Source organism: Gorilla gorilla, chromosome 6 (genome assembly GCF_029281585.2).
Source record: "Gorilla gorilla gorilla isolate KB3781 chromosome 6, NHGRI_mGorGor1-v2.1_pri, whole genome shotgun sequence".
Taxonomy (NCBI): domain Eukaryota; kingdom Metazoa; phylum Chordata; class Mammalia; order Primates; family Hominidae; genus Gorilla; species Gorilla gorilla.
In genome coordinates, this window is record NC_073230.2 from 15763659 (window position 1) to 15782304 (window position 18646).

Sequence of the window (18646 nt, forward strand, 5' to 3'; positions counted from 1 at the left end):
ACTCAACTGAGGATTTCCTGTGAGTCTGAAACAGAGACTGGGGAATATTCTCTGCCCTGACATGCTCTCTTCCCTCCCTCATCTCTGGGGTCTAATAGAAACCTAATCAAATGAGGCTGGCATTAACAAGAAGAAAGCATTGTCCTGAAGCAAAGGAGTCCATCCTCTCACATGAAAAATAGAACAACTTCCACTATGAACCAAAGAAATTTATATAAAAGCAATGATTATTCAACATGCAGATCATTCAAGATATAGGTAAATATTTAGAGAATGACAACAATTCCACTTAGAATCATTGGTGTCCCTTTCTAAGATATGCAAGTGTGGGAAACATGAGTTCTTAAAGATAGAATCTAACCTTAGCCAATCCCTCAGCCCATTTCTGATCTGTCTCATCTTCAACGTCAGCCCTTAAATCTTAGAGATAAAATGATGCTCATTGTTTGGTAGAAAACAAAGGTGAAAATCTGGTGGTTGGTTTTTGGACAGTGTCACAATGTTCCTGCTTCAAAGTAATCCCCTCAAATTGACCTCATCATATTGTCCTTGGTATCAATATGGCCACATCAACACAGCTTCATCAGTAGATTATGCACTCAAGACAGAAATCGGGCACAACATTACCTCCACACAAGAGTGGTTATTATACCATCTGCCCTTGTAAATGTCCACCACTGACATCCATGCTAATTAAATCAAGTTGATTAGAACTCAGCAATGACCTAATTCCATGTCTTACACATCAACAGCTGTTTGTGTATACCAGTTAGCGGAACAGGGCAACCAAGCCACAGAAATAATTTAGGTGGCACTTTCTAAACAATCTAGATCAATTTAAAGTACATTCACTTGTGGTAAATGACTCATGGTGGACCAATGAGATCAAACCTATGATAACTAATGTTTACAAATGGAAGAGAATGTGACAAGGGTAAAAAATTATTAATAGAGTTACTTAAATATTTCAGATAAATTAATCTAGTTAACAGCTACTTATTGAGCACCTACTATGTTCCAGGCATGAAAATCCCTACCTTCATGGAGCTTTCATTTACATGGATGGAGAATAAAAACATTGAAAATTAAATATGTATTATGTCAGAAGGTGGTAAGTGCTATGAAGAAAAATAATGCAAGAAAGGGGAACATTTCACATCTAATCTGTCAGCTAATCCTGATGGTTTGCATTCAAAATATATTCAGAACCCATACTTTCTTCACTTCCACTGCTTGGGCCACATTACCAAAAGAATAATGCCCTAACCTCTTGATTGTTCTTCTTGCTTTAACTTGGCCCCTTTTAGTTTATTCTCAATACAGTAGCCAGAGTCATTCTGCTAAAAAGAAGTTAGATAATTTCATTCATCTCCTGTAAACATTCCAGCTGTTTACAATGTCACCCAGAGTACAAGCCTGAGTCTTCAAAAAAGCCTCTGAGGTCTTGCATTGTCTAACCTCTGTGTGCTCTTTGTGTGCATCTCTTATTACTCTTCTCTCTGCTCCAGTCTCACTGGCCTGATTGCTGGTCCTTGAATGCTGGGCATCTCCTTCGTCATGGCCTTTGCTCTTGCAGTCACTGTGCCTAGAAATCACCTTGTTTATTTTTAATTTTTATTTTTGCCTTGGATGCCACCAGCTCCCAAATCACCTCTGGTGTCTGCACTTCAAAGTGGAATATGTTGGGCCTTGACCCCATGATCACCTTTGACCAGTTTTGCCTGCCATATCATCAAGCACCATGTGCCACATTAAAAGGGTGATAACACACGTGACATCTTGTCTTGCTCTGTTCATCACTCCCCCATCCAACTACCGAATGCTACTTTTCTCATTTCACCCTCACCTTCTGCCTTAGTCCTGTGCTATTATCTTCCTGATTGTGCCCTTGACTCTTTTGCATGTGGACCCTGCTCCATTCTGGTAAAGAACACTGGACCTGCCATGGCAACGCACCTTCTTTCTGACTCAGACCCACGGAACATTTCTAACTGAAGGCTGTCACCAACCTCGCCCATGCTTCAAACATAGGAGGCAGGATTTGGACATGACTAGTTCAAGAAGCCACATTTCCTTTGAGTGATAGTAATAAATAGCAAAATGGGAACAAACATATACAATTTTACCTTATAGCTGGTAATGATCCATAGGATGAAGTGGAAGTTCTTCACTCAGCTCCTTATTCTAGGAAAATCTTCCCTTCTCCCATCCCTTCCTCATTTCTGAAAAGGAGAAAATGTTATTTTGATTGCATATTTAGATGGTTAATTAGGCCACTCATGGTGGGGTTATTAACAGATGTGGCTCTCTGCAGAGATATGCACTTTTCTTTTCTACCTCTTGCTCCACACTGGAGCAATGTTAAATTCTGTTTTCTCTCATTCTCTTTGGCCCTGTCATGTTGCTGATCTTTGGGTACTAAGAAGAAATATTCAGGTATGGGCTTGGAAGAAGGAAGAGGAAGTGGTTCAACTTAGCTTTCCAGAGTTCCATATAACAGTCTTATTTGTTACCTATATCTATTAATATACTTATCTTCCTCATGATGTCTGAGACCCCAGCTGGAAAGAATTGAATGGCTGGGGTGACTGATTAGCTGGAGGCTGAAATCATCTGGAGGCTTCGTTTCTCACATGTTTGTTGTTTGGGATGGTGACTTGAAGTCTGGGCTCAGCTGGGACACTGTCAACTGATGAGTCTATGTGCATCCTCTTGATACAGCTTGGACTTCCAGCAATGATTTTTATTGTACATTAAAATGTGATATAGTACTATATAGTTCCTGAGTGATGAAAAACAGCTTTCACAAACCCCATATTTCAAAATCTCTCAGGCTGCGTTAAAAAAATGTTCGCTCTTATTTTCACACACACAACATTAATTGGGGTGTGTTTTATGTTACTTGGCCTACAGCAGATTATGAGTGGCAAAGTAGACACGCAAGGCTGGCTGCTACAGGCAGATGTACAGATAGTGCAGTGACTGTCAGATTAGTATTGGGGCTGCAGATTGTTTTTTTAATCAATTAAAGGAGGAATGAAATTATCATCGCAATTCAGAAAGAACAACAGTATGAGTCACTTAGTGTAAGAATCAATAGATCTTCACAACTCACTAGCTCTTTCAGGTAGTACAGTGTGGTAGGGAAGGGATTTCATTTACTGGGTAAGGACACAGGTTTTGTAGTGAGACACTCTTGAGTTCATTGTCCTATTTCTATTACTTAGCAGCTGTAATAGAAATTGGTTCTGTAAAAGGGACTTATCAGACTCATCTTGTAGGATTTTTTCGGTGAGGGGAGGAGGGGAGATTAAATGAGGTAATATTTGAAAAGCACAGCATAGATGTGGATGCTACAAGCCGATAAACAATGGTCCCATCTCTGAGAGTCCAGGTGATGACCGTGAATCATTAAGAGAAGGGCACTATGTAATATGTGCACTCATTTACTTAGAGAAACAAGGAAGTGTACTGTAAATATTATCAATATTAAAATATTAAAATTATAAGGGTCCCAAGTAAAACATCTGTATCACACAAGGTTTTGACAAGAAACAGCCAATTCAAATGGAATGATTTGTGGATAATTTTATAGATGCATGGGCAGGGTAGTATATGGAAATCACTGGCTAAGGTGGGAAGGTTTCATATTACTGCTCCTAGGTCTAAGAGTAAGTAAGGGAAGTTAGCAGGACCTAGACCCAGTGAGGCTATGTGGAGAGGGCTGCTGAGACCTTTTGTGGAGAGACTCTCTCTCTGACTCCTTAGGGAGAAAGGTGGAGAAATAAACGATCTCGGTTTCCTCTTTCTAATCTGCTGATGCTATGCATTGGAACCTACTGGAAGCCAGTGTGCAACGTAGCCTGCTGTTGAGGTTCACTCAAGTTAGCGCTTCGGGACTTGGAACAGGGTGAACAACAATATCGTTTTCATCTCCCAGACAAGGAAAGATGAAAAGACCAACAATATGCAGTATGTAAAACTTAGAACATCTGCAAGCAAGATTAAAGGGCTTCTCTGTCTGGGTTTGTGAGCCTTTTCTTCCCCCTCTCTTCTCCACTCTGCTTTTGATTTTCTGTGGACAAGTCATGTGGTGATTTTAGATGAGTTTAGCCATATGTAACTTTTGCAGCAGGCGAATGTAGACATTCTTCTTGTTCCTAGACTGGCATCCTCACTCAACAGCCGTATTAGGTGCTCAGAATTGTGTTAGAGGTTGCGGGAGAAACAGACAAGGAGGGAAACCCAATCCCTGTCATGCAAGAACTTACGATGTGATTAGGGAGATAGGACAAACCCATAATATGGAGCAATTCAAGATGACGTATAATTAAAATATGGTAGGAGTTCTGAAGAAGGCCATCATTGAGGACTTGGTGCAGAGGGAAGAAAGATTTGTTGGAGGGGACAGCACAGCTGAGCCGTAATTTGACAGTAGTTGAGGTAGAAAGGAGAGCATCCCAGGTGACCAGACTACATAAGCAAAGAAGTAAATTTTTGGCTTCCAGCGGCACCAACCAGTAGAACAACCATTACCCAGTGAGCAAGGTGGAATAGGCTGAGAGTTAGAGAATCTCAACTCTGGTTTTGGGAAAAATGTAATATAATAAGTCCCTGGGGAATAAGGTAAGGTTACTTTTTCATTTGCTGTCCTGTTAAATCTGGGATATAATGTGAAGAGATCAGAAAAATTTCTAATGTTGACTTTTTTTATCAATGTGGGATCTTCAAATGTGACCAGGCGAATTCAGTAACTTTCTCCAGTTTTTCTAAGTGCTGAATTTGCAAGGTGCTCACTAAGAATCTCAAAATAGTGAGGTTGATGGATTTACATTAATTATTATGGTTGCAGGAATTTAACTGACTCAAACCTCTCCCTAAGACAGAAAACTTAACTGACAGTGAAAATAAAAATAGAAATTTACATTATCACTGTGAATATGAACACAATTATGATATATTTCAAGGGTCTGACTTTCAAATGAGCCTTTACAAATAATTGCAAGCACCAATATCATATTTTATCTATGTAAAATAAGTTATCTACTTTCTCGTGTGGTTTTATGTTCTTAGGAGTTCTGTGGTGAATTTTCAGTGTCCTCACTTGGCACTTAAAAAAATTTTTTTTGGCTGAACTCAAGATGCTTTTTCTTTCATCTGTACCATTAGTTGATTTAACAAGTCTACCAGCCTGTGCTTTGAAGAAGGAATGAAGGCTACAAATTGGGGGATGACCCCACCACAACCCCCAATAAATGCAGAAGATGAAAAGAAAATAACATTTACTTAAAATTTTCTATCTACCTAGTCCTTTTATATTTTTGATGGTAGTAGTATCCATAGCAACCTAGTAGAGGATTAATATCATTTCCAATTTATATTTGAGGAAACTGAGGCTCAGAGAGGGTAAATTGTCTAAGGTCAGACAGCTATAAACAGATGGAACTGGAGTTTGAACCAGGAACAATTAGCTCTTTATTCCAAACCTCATTTTCTTTATGTTAAAATAATCTATTTGCTGAATTAATTCTTAGACATTAATAATACTTTTATTTGAATCTCACAAATATTTTATACAAAATTATGTCTTGTATCTTGGAGAATAACAAAGTCAAGCAAAAATACAGAATGACATTATTTTTTACTGTCTCAGGCTCAGAAAGGAATCAGGGCTGATGCCCAAGTTTTGTTGAATGACCTCTTCCCCAGAGGTATCTGTTATTCTGACTTCTAACACCATAGATTAGTTTTCTATGTTTTGAATTTCATAGGCACAGAAGCATGCAGTACACATTTTTTTTTTCTGCATGTGGCTTTGCCTCAAAAATACATTTTTGAGATTCATCCATGTTATTTCATGTGGCAATTGATTGTTCATCTTAGTTGCTTGTAGTTCAGACTTCCCCTATCTAATGACTGTTCAGTTAATAATATTCATTATGATGACTCTTAGAAATTTATACTATTTTTAAGGAATGACTCCTTTTTATTAAGTATAATGACTTTTTCACTGTAAAATATACTAAATAAATATGCTGTAGGAAGTGATATTTGACAATGATTTCAAGGAGACACATTCACCAATAATCTTGACGCAGTTGTTCCTGACCAAAGATTGTCACATGAAACAAATTCTAATTGTGTGACACATTTGCATGAACCCAAATGTGTTGTTTTGCATGTACATGCCATGAGAGAGGGATAAAGAGGTGGTTTATTTCAGTAGTTCTTCATTGTGTTGAGTGGATGTGGCATTTCCACTTGTTTCAAAGGGATCTCACATTTAGCTTTATTTTGCCCTCTATTTTGCTTTTCCATACTTTATCAGTGCCATTTGAGTGCAAGAAACGCTTAACCCCCCAAAAGTTGAAAAATTGTTATAGAAAATGGTGTAGAAAGAAGAAAAAAGGCTGAATGCAAAAAACCTTCATTACATTTTATGTGCAAACTATTCTAATATATTGTTTATTACATATATAAATTTGTTTTCATTATTCAATTTATTATTTTCTATTTGGATCTTATATCTTGGGTTATTAGGATTAGAATGAAATACATTAGTTTTTTCCATTAAAACTAATATAAATATTTTTCTTTTAATGTTTTTGATTTAGTGACAGGGTTTTAAGGAATGAATTAAAGTTCATCGGGCAAAGGATAGATATATTCCACAGCACGACTATATCACAACTTATCCATTCTATTGTTGATGAATATTTTGGTAGTTTTCCTCTTTCTGCAGTTAAGAATAATGTTTCTAAAAATATCCTGTACAAGCTGTTTTGTGTGCACAGATTCACACTTCTGTTGGGTATAAACTTAGGAGTGGTTTTTCTGGATCACATAAATACATGTGACTAATAGATAATGCCAATGAATTTTTTAAAATGCTTGTAACAAATTACATTCCCACAAGTAGTATATGAGAGTTTTAGTTGTTTAAATCTTTGCAAACATTAGTTATCTTAGTATTTAAAATTTTATCCATTCTGGTGTGTATGTCAAAATCATTGTGGTTTTAACTTGCATTTTCCTGATTATTGAAAAGTTGAGCACCTTTTCATACGTTTATTGGCCATTTGGATATTTTCTTTTGTGAAGAGTCTGTTCTCGTCTTTTGCCTGTTTGTCTGGCATATTTCTATTGATTTGTAGGTGTTCTTATACATTCTGGATACTGGCCCTTTTTTATTAGCGTTAAAAATATATGTTCTTACCATGTGACTTGCCTTTTCACTCTACTAGTAGAGCCTTTTGATAAGTGGATATTCCTAACTTTTTTTTTTTTTTTTTTTTTTTTTGAGATGGAGTCTCGCTCTGTCACCCAGGCTGGAGTGCAGTGGTGTGATCTCGGCTCACTGCAAACTCTGCCTCCTTGGTTCATGCCATTCTCCTGCCTCAGCCTCCCAAGCAGCTGGGACTACAGGTGCCCGCCACCACACCTGGCTAATTTTTTATATTTTTAGTAGAGACGGGGTTTCACCTTGTTAACCAGGATGGTCTCGATCTCCTGACCTCGTGATCCGCCCGCCTTGGCCTCCCAAAGTGCTGGGATTACAGGCGTGAGCCACTGCACCCGGCCTTCTTAACTTTATTGAAGCCCAGTGTATCTATTTTTCCTTTACAGTTTGAGTTCTTTTGTGTTGTTAAATAAATCTTTGCCTACCTCAAGGTCACAAAATTGCTTTTTTATGTTATCTTTGAGATACTTGATTGTTCCACCTTTCACATTTAGATCTACAATCCACCTGGAATTGAGTTTTTGATATGATGCGAAGTAAGGGTCAAGTTTCATTGTTTTCCCTATGGATACCCAATTGACTCAGCACCATTTTTTGAAAATATGACCCTCCCTCACTTCTCTACAGTGTCATATTTGTCATAAATCAAGTGACCATATATGTATGGGTTTGTTCTGGCCACTCTGCCCTGTGTTGATCTGTCTATTATGTATCAGTGGCACATTCGCTTAATTCTTATAGCTTTATAATAAGTCCTAATAATTGGTAGAGGAAATCCTCCAACTTTGTCCTCTTTATGCTTATACTGGCTATTCTTGGTCTGTCGCACTTTATTGAAACTTGAGTTTCAGGTGGTCAACTTACACACACACACACACACACATACACACACACACACACACACACGACTGCTGGAATTTTGATTGGGATTGCACTGGAAATATAATTAATTTAATTTTCAGAGAATTGATATGGTATATACTTTTATTTATATCTTTAATATCTTTTGAAAATGCTATATCATTTTCTGTATACAAGTCTTATGTATCTTTTATTAGATTAATTTCCAAGGATTTGAGTTGTAGATGCTATTGTAGACTACAATACTTCATTGTTTTAAAACTTAATTTTCCAGTTTTTTGATGCTGGGATAGAGAAATACAACTGGTTTTGACTTGGTATTCAGTCAAGTGACCTGCTAAACTCACTTTTTAATTTCTATAACTTATTTACAGATTATTTGGATTCTCTACATTCTCAATTATGTTGTCTGTGGATAATGACAGCTGTATTTCTTCCAGTCTCCCCTTAGCCCAAAGGTGGAGCTCTTTGAGGTCCCAGTCTAAAGCAGAAGAGGGTGATTTAACCAGTTCCTTGACCTTGGTGGGCCTTGGACTCTTACTTTGGTCTCCCCAGACCTTCAAGGCTGCTATTGTGCAATGTAGTCTCTTAGCTGTCTCTTCCAGATAGACAAAAGCTACCAGATGAAAGCTGCCTCTGAGTTCTCTCTTCTTTAAATCTTGACCTGGTTTTTCCTTACTGTTTTGTTAGCTCTTTGATGCTTTTATTTATTTATATATGTTTTTTTTTTCTTTTTTGAGATAGTCTTACTCTATCACCCAGGCCAGAGTGCAGTGGCACAATCTCGGTTCACTGCAACCTCCACCTCCTGGGTTCAAGCCGTTCTCCTGCCTCAGCCTTCTGAGTAGCTGGGATTACAGGCCTGCACCAGCACACTCAGCTAATTTTTGTATTTTTAGTAGAGACGAGGTTTCACCATACTGGCCAGGGTGATCTCAAACTCCTGACCTCAAGTGATGTGCCGCTTCAGCCTCCCAAAGTGTTGGGATTACAGGCGTGAGCCACTGCGCCCAGACTCTTTGATGCTTTTAAAAATCCGTTTAAAATATTTTTTTAAATTTAATAACATTAAAAATATTTCATCCAGTATTTTTCAATTTGTCTTCAGTGAAAATATTATATTAATTACCTAGCCTGCTATTACTAAAAGCAGAAGTTCATTGGATATTTTTCTATGGCAGCCTTGGGAAAGAAAAGATGCCAGGTTTCAGGGCTGAATTCTTAAGTCTATTTGGGAGCAAAGAGATGAGTCATGGATGACGAGGCCTGACAGAGCCAGGTCAGAATGACCTTCTGGCTTTTGCCGTGCTCTGGGATTGCAATGCTCATGGACAAAGCTAAAATTGTAGAACTTTGTATACTGGGAATGGGTGTAAGAAATACTCCTGAGTGCACGTGGAAACACCTTTCTTATCTATGCTAAACATAGTTGATTGGAGTTCACCCAAAGCTGCTTTCCTTCAAGCATTCATGTTTATTTTTAATCCCTGGACTGCAGTGTCACATGAGAGTCCATTCAAGGAATTGAAATTGAGTTCTAAATTGGATAGTATAGATGAGCAGATATGAACATGATAGAAAAGGCCTTTTACATGTTTAGGGACCAAGGATTCATTGTGTGTGTGTGTGTGTGTGTGTGTGTGTGTGTGTGTGTGTGTGTGTGTGTGTTTTGAGACAGGGTCTCCCTCTGTCACCCAGCCTGGAATGCTGTGGTGTGAACACAACTGCAGCCTTGACCTGCTAAGCTGAAGTGATCCTCCTGCCTCAGCGTCCTGGCTTCCTGAGTAGCTGGGACCACGGGTGCACATCACCATGCCTGGCTAATTTGTGTATTTTTTGTAGAGACCTGGTCTCAGCATGTTGCCCAGGCTGGTCTCAAACTCCTGGGCTCAAGCAATTCTCCCACCTTGGCCTCCCAAATTATTGGAATTGTAGGCACAAGCCACTGCACCTGGCTGAAATCATTTGCCGAGTAGACTTATTTATTTCACAGCATTTGCTAAGTCATATCTACAAATACAGTCATGTGTCCTTTAACAATGGGGATATGTTCTGAGAAATTCATTATTAGGCAATTTTGTCATTATGTGAGCATCATAGAGTATATTTACACAAACCCAGATGGTATAACGTACTATACATTTAAGCTATATGGGATAGCTTGTTGCTCCTAGGCTCCTAACCCACATAGCATATTACTGTTCTGAATACTGTAGGCAGTTGTAACACAGTAATATTTGTGTATCGAAACATATCCAAACAAAGAAAGCAAAGTAAAATTACTGTATTGTAATCTTATGGGGCCACCGTTGCCTGTGTGGTCTGTTGTTGACCAAAATGTCATTATGTGGTGAATGACTGCAGTTGGCACACAGAAATAATTCTGCTGTATGGGGACTTAACTTGAAATGGTATTTATTATATGGTATTTATTATAATGGATTTTTAGCTATCATAATTCTGGGCTGGGTTTTCCATATATAATATGCATTCTGATGAGATTCCATCTGAAAACATGATACAAAACCTTATGCTAAGCAGCACACTTTAGGAAGGACTGAATCCAGTCATAGACCATCGCTGAGTTTCTTAAAATGTTGCTCCTCCCCGGCCAGGCACAGTGGCTCATGCCTGTAATCCCAGCACTTTGGGAGGCCGAGGCAGGTGGATCACGAGGTCAGGAGATCGAGACCATCCTGGCTAACATGGTGAAACCCTGTCTCTACTAAAAATACAAAAAATTAGCCAGGCGTGGTGGTGGGTGCCTGTAGTCCCAGCTACTCAGGAGGTGAGGCAGGAGAATGGTGTGAACCCAGGCGGCAGAGCTTGCAGTGAGCCGAGATCACACCACTGCACTCCAGCCTGGGGGACAGAGCGAGACTCCGTCTCACAAAAAAACAAAAAACAACAACAACAACAACAAAAACGTTGCTCCTCCCCTTGCCTTCCACTTTTGAAAAATACTCTAATACTCTATTCCATAAGGAAGCATTGCCTCTTAGAAAATTTTTTTTCTACAAAAAAAAAAAAAAAAGATAAAACCCATCTTTCAAGAGCTGAAGGATCAGCAATCAATTTAAATTTTCACATGAAAATGGCTGAAGGCCTCTGGGAGTCTGTTGATCCAGCAATCATCCAGTTTTAGTTGATTCAGGGACACCTGAGCACTGGAGAGTCAGCATTTCTCTTTCTTTTCTAAGAGTCCAAGACTTTGTATGTTCTTCTTTAGCTATTAAGGAAACATGGCTTTTGACTATGTGTGCACTTCCTATGTAGGGGTATTCTGCAGTGTTATTAGAGGCAGAATGTTAAGGAAAATAGACATTTGCAATGAACATCTGTTATAAAGTTAGAAAGAGTCCGATTTAGGGTATCACTAATCCCACACCATAAAAATATCTGGTTGAACGGTCATCGCTAATATTATTCATGGAGATTCAAGCTAAATACAGTTAATTCATCCTACTAGGACTCATTTGACTAGAACCTATCCTTTGTATCTAAATGTTGTAAATAAACCTTTAATAAATAGTTATCAATACAATATAGAATCGTATATTCAGAATGCAGAAAGATCCTTTCAGGCTATAAGAGCATGTTTAATAAAATTCAGCTATGAGATATGAGATGGAGTAAATAACAACAGCAGCGACATCCACAAAAGCCTCAGACAAACAAATCATTCATGCACATATACGTGAAAGTATCTCCTTCCCATACCTCCCAACAGAAATTATTATTTAATTAAATGGGCAAAACCTTGAATTAAATTGATCTTATATACTGTACTCTATGGCCAAGAAAACCACCTCTGTTTTATGTGGTGGTAAACACACATAAATAATGGAGGTCAGAGAAACAGGATGAATTTATATTTCTAGTTGGTTTGAAAGGGTTTACAAATCGTGTGGGTTTGAAAAATAAATATTTTACAGCCACATTTTATGCTATCAGTTTGATATTTCAATATAAATTGAATAAATCCTCGATGTACCTTTTGTTTGCTATTACCCTTTGTAGAATAGTACCAAATAAAGTTTTCAACAGGGAAGACAACAGGTGTCATCAGCAGAAAGAGAGACATGATTTTCACATTAAAGTGCCTTGGATGGCAATTAAATCAACAACAAAGCACTGATATAGAACCCTGAGATTCAAACATCAGAGAAATGTGAATAATGCACAAAATCATGGTAAAAACACCAAATTATAGTTTCTTTGGAATAACATTGTATGTAATGCCAAAATATGACAGGTATTACTGTCATGTGATATTGAGATATCTTGAGGCAATACACTGGGATAAATTCATTTCAACTGAAACCAGATTTTCAAAATTTACAGCTCCTGTAATGTATGGAGACAGAATACTTCTTGTAACACATGATTAAATAAACTCCATTTGGAGGGAGAGAAAGACAAGGGTTGGACACTTAGGCACTAAGAGTGGCCCTGTAAAGAAAATAGGAAATCAACAACCCCGAGACCCATGTAAGTACCAGTGCTTTCTAGGGTCATAAACTACTACTTCAGACACTCAGACAACTAACTAGTATTTCCATTACTTCCCACTGTCTTCCAACTGTTTCTTTTTATTTCTCCAACTAGTGTTGGGCAAAGTAAAAGTTGAATACCCAAGCAGGCTTTCTTCCATTGCCACTAAGTCCCCACAAAGTTGCTTGAAGGATGCCCTAATGTATATGACTAGAAGAGGGAGCAAGAGGCTTGGAGGGACAACTATGGTCAATGATGATATGACACTCACTGGGAACACAGAGATGGTCAAGGAAGAGTTCTTGTCTTTAAAGTTTCCATAATGAGTTGAGAAGGCAAATATGTTAGCAAATAATTGTAACCACACTATGTTGGTCATGATAAAATAGATTTGTATAAAATAGGGGTATGTGGGATGGGGAAGGAGTAGGGTGGAGGTGAGTGGTGGGGAAGGCACAGGGAGAGCCCAGAGAGAGGTATCTCTCAAGCTGAATCCCTAAGGCTGAGCAGGAGTTCTCTAAGCAGGGAAGGGAGAAAAGGCCTTCTGAGTAGCAAGCATATGCCAAGACCTGGAGGTGTTTAACAAATTAGAGTACAGGTGTGATGCTGGGAAAACTGGTGAGGGGACTGGAGAAAATGCACAGGACTCAAAAGTCTGAGGGTCACAGGCTCTGAATTTAAATGTTGTCTTATAGGCCAGAGGGACAAATATAAGGGCTTGAACAGAAGTGTAAAATTATTTGATTTGCTCTTTGGAAAGACCATTCTCTCTGCCTCATTGAGAGCTGATTGAAGAAAAACTAGGGGAACAATGACTAATTGGGAAGTCATTGCCAGAAACCAGGATTTGAACTAGGACAGAAGTGTAGTAGAGAAAGGTGTCAAGATAACTACCAGATTTCAGGCTTGAGTTACCAGCAGTTTATCACTAGGATAGGGAATACAAATTTGGAAATATAATCATTTGAGTTTTGGACATGCTACATATGTGGTCCTGGATGATAGCTTGATTGATAGATCATAGTGTAGAGAGTATGGATAGAGGGAGGCTCAGCTTGGCATTGACCTTACAGGCAGAGGGATAGTCATCCGGATTGACTGGCAAGTACCTCTCTGGAAAGTGTTTATCTCCTGTATACAAAGCCCAGGAGAATGGGCAGCTTTCCTCCCTTCTACTGCGTGGCTAGTGTCACCCCTGTACCCCAGCACTGCAATGGATGTGGAATTTAAAAGAAAAATAACCTGTGGGAGTTAGTGGGGTGCCAGTCACTCTCAACATCATGTTAAATAGAGTAATAAATAGCTGAGCTCATCTTAAGTTTGGAGGAAGTGGGAGGAACTAGTTTTGGGATATGGGAGAATATGCAATTACTGGATAGTGGCAACTAGACAGCCAGGGGTGCATGACACCACCCAAATTAGGGGATTAGAATAAGGGAATGCCAACTGTCAGGAGGAACAAGTCCAGACAGGGAGGTGAGAGGGTCCCAATTATAGCACTTTGGAATTTTGTCCCTAGAGGGTCCTGTTTACTGCATTGCTAACAATCCCCCACAGGTGGAGCGTAACACTCATGTACCAAGTACTTTTAATTTAAAGTAGATATGACCATATCTGTGAGTCCATTTTACAGATGAAAAATCTGAAGCTTGGAGAGTTGAATAACTTGCTAAGTGGCACAGCCAGATCTTTCTGCCTATAAAGTCCATAATACTCTTTATACTGTATCATATTTGATCCTGAGAGGAGAGAGGAAGGAAAATTAATAGGATGTGCTAAAGTGTTAAAGTAAGAAGAATGAGTAACATTATTAAAATGTGTTTGATAGATATAGGTCCTTAGAAAAGAGGTCCCCATTACTTCTCGTCGCAGTGCCTGTGTTCAAGCCTCTTCCCAGATCCTCAGATCTCTCACCAGGGTCCTAAGGATTGCATTTGAGATACGGCCAATCTGAAAATAATAATTTTACTTCTTCAAGATATCAGTCACTGGTTATTAGCATTCCATCTAGTGGCTTTGCTACTCAAATTTATCTACCATGGAACATATTGGCAGTGGGAACATGTTGTCAACAGTGCTATGTTATAGAGAATATACAGAGTAAAGGCTTATCATTTTCAATGTCCTTACATGTCATTATCTCACATCAATCCTACAGGATGACAGATTACAGAGTTAAGGAAATGGAGGACCAGAGAGGTTAAGTGACTTGCTCAGACCTACATGTCTAGTAAGAGTTGCTGCCAGTACTAGAAATACAAGTCTTCTGACTTATTGGCAATATGCTTTCTGAGATATCACACAGACAGGGTGTGGAGAGATTGAGAGAGAGATGAGGGGATGGGAGGGAGAGGTTATGTAATAGAGAAAAGGAATGCAAAGCAAAATCTAATAAAAATCCAGGGAACACGGAATCAACAACTTTGCTTTCAAATGCATCGTTATGTTTTTTTCATCCTTTTGTTTTGCCCACTGTTTTCAAAGATTTTTAGGCTCTCAAGATTTCAGTGAAGAGCCACTTGAGGTAGCCACACAGGCTGTCACTAAAAGGTCCTGGAGCTGAGGAGTTAATGGACCCCAGAAGTCTACTGCCACTGCAGTCATGCACAGCATCAGAGTTACAATTTCCATGCTGGTAATGAGCTGAGCATGCCCCGTGCTCTGAAACAGATGCATGGTAAGATGCTACTTATTGCAAATAATAGCAACTGTGAACAGCATGCTAGTGGGGCTGACTCTGGGCCTGGGATCCACTGTGGCACAAGTATCGCCAGTGAGATTTAATTGCTCACCTTGAGAGCCACTGTAGATAGGGCACAGGACATGGGGAGAACTGTTTCCACCCCTTGGATGGCAGTTCCTTCCACTCATTGGCTTTAGTGGGTGTCGGTCAATGTGCCTTACTTTTCAAAGAGCAATGTTGAATCTCTATCAAGTAATACAGCCAAGAGATCCTTCCAGTCTCTCCTGCAGCAGTTCAACAATTCTCAGGAAATATTTATTTCTGCTTATTAACAATGTTGACCAAGGATTAAGCGTTCTTATTTCTGGACTTTTTCTCTCCCTTGAGTTGTCTCTTTGGACAGGGAGCAGAGATGGCACCCAGGCATACCTACAAAACTTAATTGCTCCTTTCCCCTGGTTGTCTTGCCTGCCACTGCTATTGAAGCCAGGCTAATTAGTTTCTTCCAGAAATATCCATCCAAATCTGTGCTAGTCAAATCAAAATATCTTTATAATATAGCTTTCAAGGTTCAGGGAGAGCATTGATCCTAATATCTCTGTTTCCCCTTGAATGCCAAGATGGAAAAAAAATATGTTCCAGTCAAATATCCCCCCAAAAAGAGCATGTCAAAGTATTAAATGCATCAGCGATAGCAAAATAGTTAAAACCCTGCTGTTGCAGCAGACGCAGGGTCATTACTTTTGATGAATATTTTCCTTTTTTTAAGAGGCATAGCTAATATAAGTAAGTAGACCAAAAAGGATATTTAAAATATATCCATAGATTGCCTTTTGTTAAGATCTTTAACCCTGGAAAATCATGTCCATAATCGTAGCTCATTATCTTAATTAGATCTGTCCTACATTATCTCATGATTTATTCTCATTACTTCATAGGTGATCAGCCTTTTGAAAAGGATGTGAGCAGAATTTGCTGATTTTTATTGTGATAGTGTCTGTCTTCTCTTTCAAACTCTATTTAGATCTTTTGGGTATAATAATGGTGATGCTATATTTAATTAAAAATTACATTAGAAAGATATTAATATTCATTCTACTGAATGAGCACAGGATTAACTCAAGAATTAAAATCTCTATAATGGCTAATGAGGTGAACTATGCTGGGATGCCCATAAAAACAGAAATGAATCATAAAAATGGCTAGAAGTCTGAAGCTTTTTGTCCTATTGTCATGCTGTTTGTATGGAAAGCAGGGCTATCTGCTCACAAGTCACTTGAACATATGCGTGCCCCCAAGGGAGTGATGGTACCTGATGTTCAAGTTGCAGCTTCTTAGGATCAAGATTGTGTTGTCAGGAAGTTGTACCTTCTCTCTTCCTCTATCCCTCTCACTCGGGTTAAAAACATGAGGAATAGCTGTTTTAATACCTTGTCAGTTAACATGGGTTTATGTCGTTTGAGGTAGGAAATAAATACCACACTTTCAGTTTTCTGGTTTGTAATACAGATTGTAACATAGGAGAAAAATTACAGATGAAGAAGGCAGAATTTGGCTATTGATACAAAATAGGAAGGGAAAATTGCAAGATTAAAGTTATTAGCAACTGTGTGTGGAGCAGTTATCTCTAGATGAGACATCACTGGGCAAATGCTGGCACCTTCTGGGGCAGGTTGGTCCTAGAGGGAGAAACAGTCCCAGGGCAGGGCAGACAATTAGGATTATGGAAGTTCACTGTCAGGAAACATGCTCATGGGCAGCTTACTCATGGCTGAAGGGAGGTCAAGGTAGAACAGGGCAGGGCCTAGTGAGGAAACCATAGCTGAAAGACCAACAGGCTTGGTTGGCTACAGTTGATGAGTTTCTAGATAATAGTTTTGTAGCAAATGTGGACAAAAATGTGGAGTGCAAAATCAAATTTTGTTCTGTCCTAAATGTATCCTTGGAAGAGAGGTAAAGTGTGGTGGAAAGAGCTCTAAGCTGAATCAAAGAAATCTGTAGTCCTCCTTCATCTATAAGCCATTAATCAAATTGCTTAACCAGTTTGGTCCTCAAATTCTTTATCTCTGAAATTAAAAGGTTGAAGTAGAGCATGATCACTAAGATCCTCCCAACTCTAGAGTTATAAGTTTATCTCACACGAAGAGTATTGCAATAAAAGTAAAAATATCAGGTATGGTAGATTGAGTGTAAAAAGGCCCCAGTCATTGCTCTTTTAGAATCTGCCTCCCATGCAATTGACTGCACAGCTTTTCCCACGGAGGTGGAGTCTACATTTGAATCTGGTGTGGCCTTGTTACTTGCTTTGGCCTACAGAATGGGATGCCAGTAATGGTGATCCAGGTCCAAGTTTAGGCCTCCAGAAGTCTTTTGCTCTTTGATGTTTCTCAGACCCCTGTATCCACGGACAGGACAAGCCTGAATTAAATTGCTGGAGGAATGAGACAGGTAGAAGAAAGCTGTGTCATTTCAGTCAAGGCTTCCTCATTCAGCAAACCTCAAGCTGGTCTGTTAGCTGATCACAGACACATGAGTGAGTCCAGATGAGATAATCCAAACCCAGCCCAGATTACCGGGGCTGCCCAATCTACCCAGACTTGTGAGAAATAAGAAATGCTCCTTGTAATAAACCCGTAAGTTTCAGGGGTTTTCATATGATAAAAGTTAACTGATATGTAAGGTCCACTTGTTCACCTAAGAATTCAGTACCCAGTAAAATCCTCTCTTTCTCTCTCTCTCTTTCTCTCTCTCTCTCTGTCTCTCTCTCTGACTGTGACTATTTATCATGGTCTTCAGGAAATATTTCCAAAGTATTCATGAAAAATCTTACTTGCCAAATAGCACCCACAGGGTCCTACTACCACTTCTACTGGGTGCTGTTGATTCAATTGGGCATGTTGATACCCTATTCGTGGTGGTCATTGCTTCTACCTTTTTCTGCCTTGCACTAGGGAATCAACAAGTGCTTCAAGACGCCCAGGCTTTTCTTGAAAAGAGGGCAGTGAAATTGCGGAAATGCCTTGCTCCTCATTTTTTGCTATTCTCTGTTACATGGTTACTAAAGCTATGTCAATATGCCTAATGTCTTAAGGAAGTTTAAATTAAATAAATTTTAGGTTTTACTTATGGTTCTTTGTTTCTCCAGGACCCTGGGCCAGGGAAAGAAATGAATGAAGATGCCACCTTATGCCCAGAACACTTCTCTCATTCAATGATAAAGGATTTGTGGTTGGGTCAACTTTTGTTATGCTCAACTCTTTCCTTCGTAAGGACGGGCTCTTTCTCAGGAGGCTTTTGTACTCCCAATTAACGCACTGCTGTAAGTTTGCCATATCATTATGTAACACATACCTGGATGTGTTTGAACT

The 18646-nt window shown here is 39.0% G+C and overlaps 1 long non-coding RNA gene across 1 annotated transcript in view; it reads left to right on the top strand.

Moving 5' to 3' along the window:
- Positions 1-18646, top strand: part of LOC129523721 (uncharacterized) — a 74438-nt gene that overhangs the window by 53379 nt on the left and 2413 nt on the right. The window contains exons 7-9 of the long non-coding RNA XR_010134598.1: positions 12446-12592; positions 15080-15272; positions 18424-18597. This is a non-coding gene — a long non-coding RNA (uncharacterized lncRNA). The remainder of the gene's footprint in view (positions 1-12445; positions 12593-15079; positions 15273-18423; positions 18598-18646) is intronic.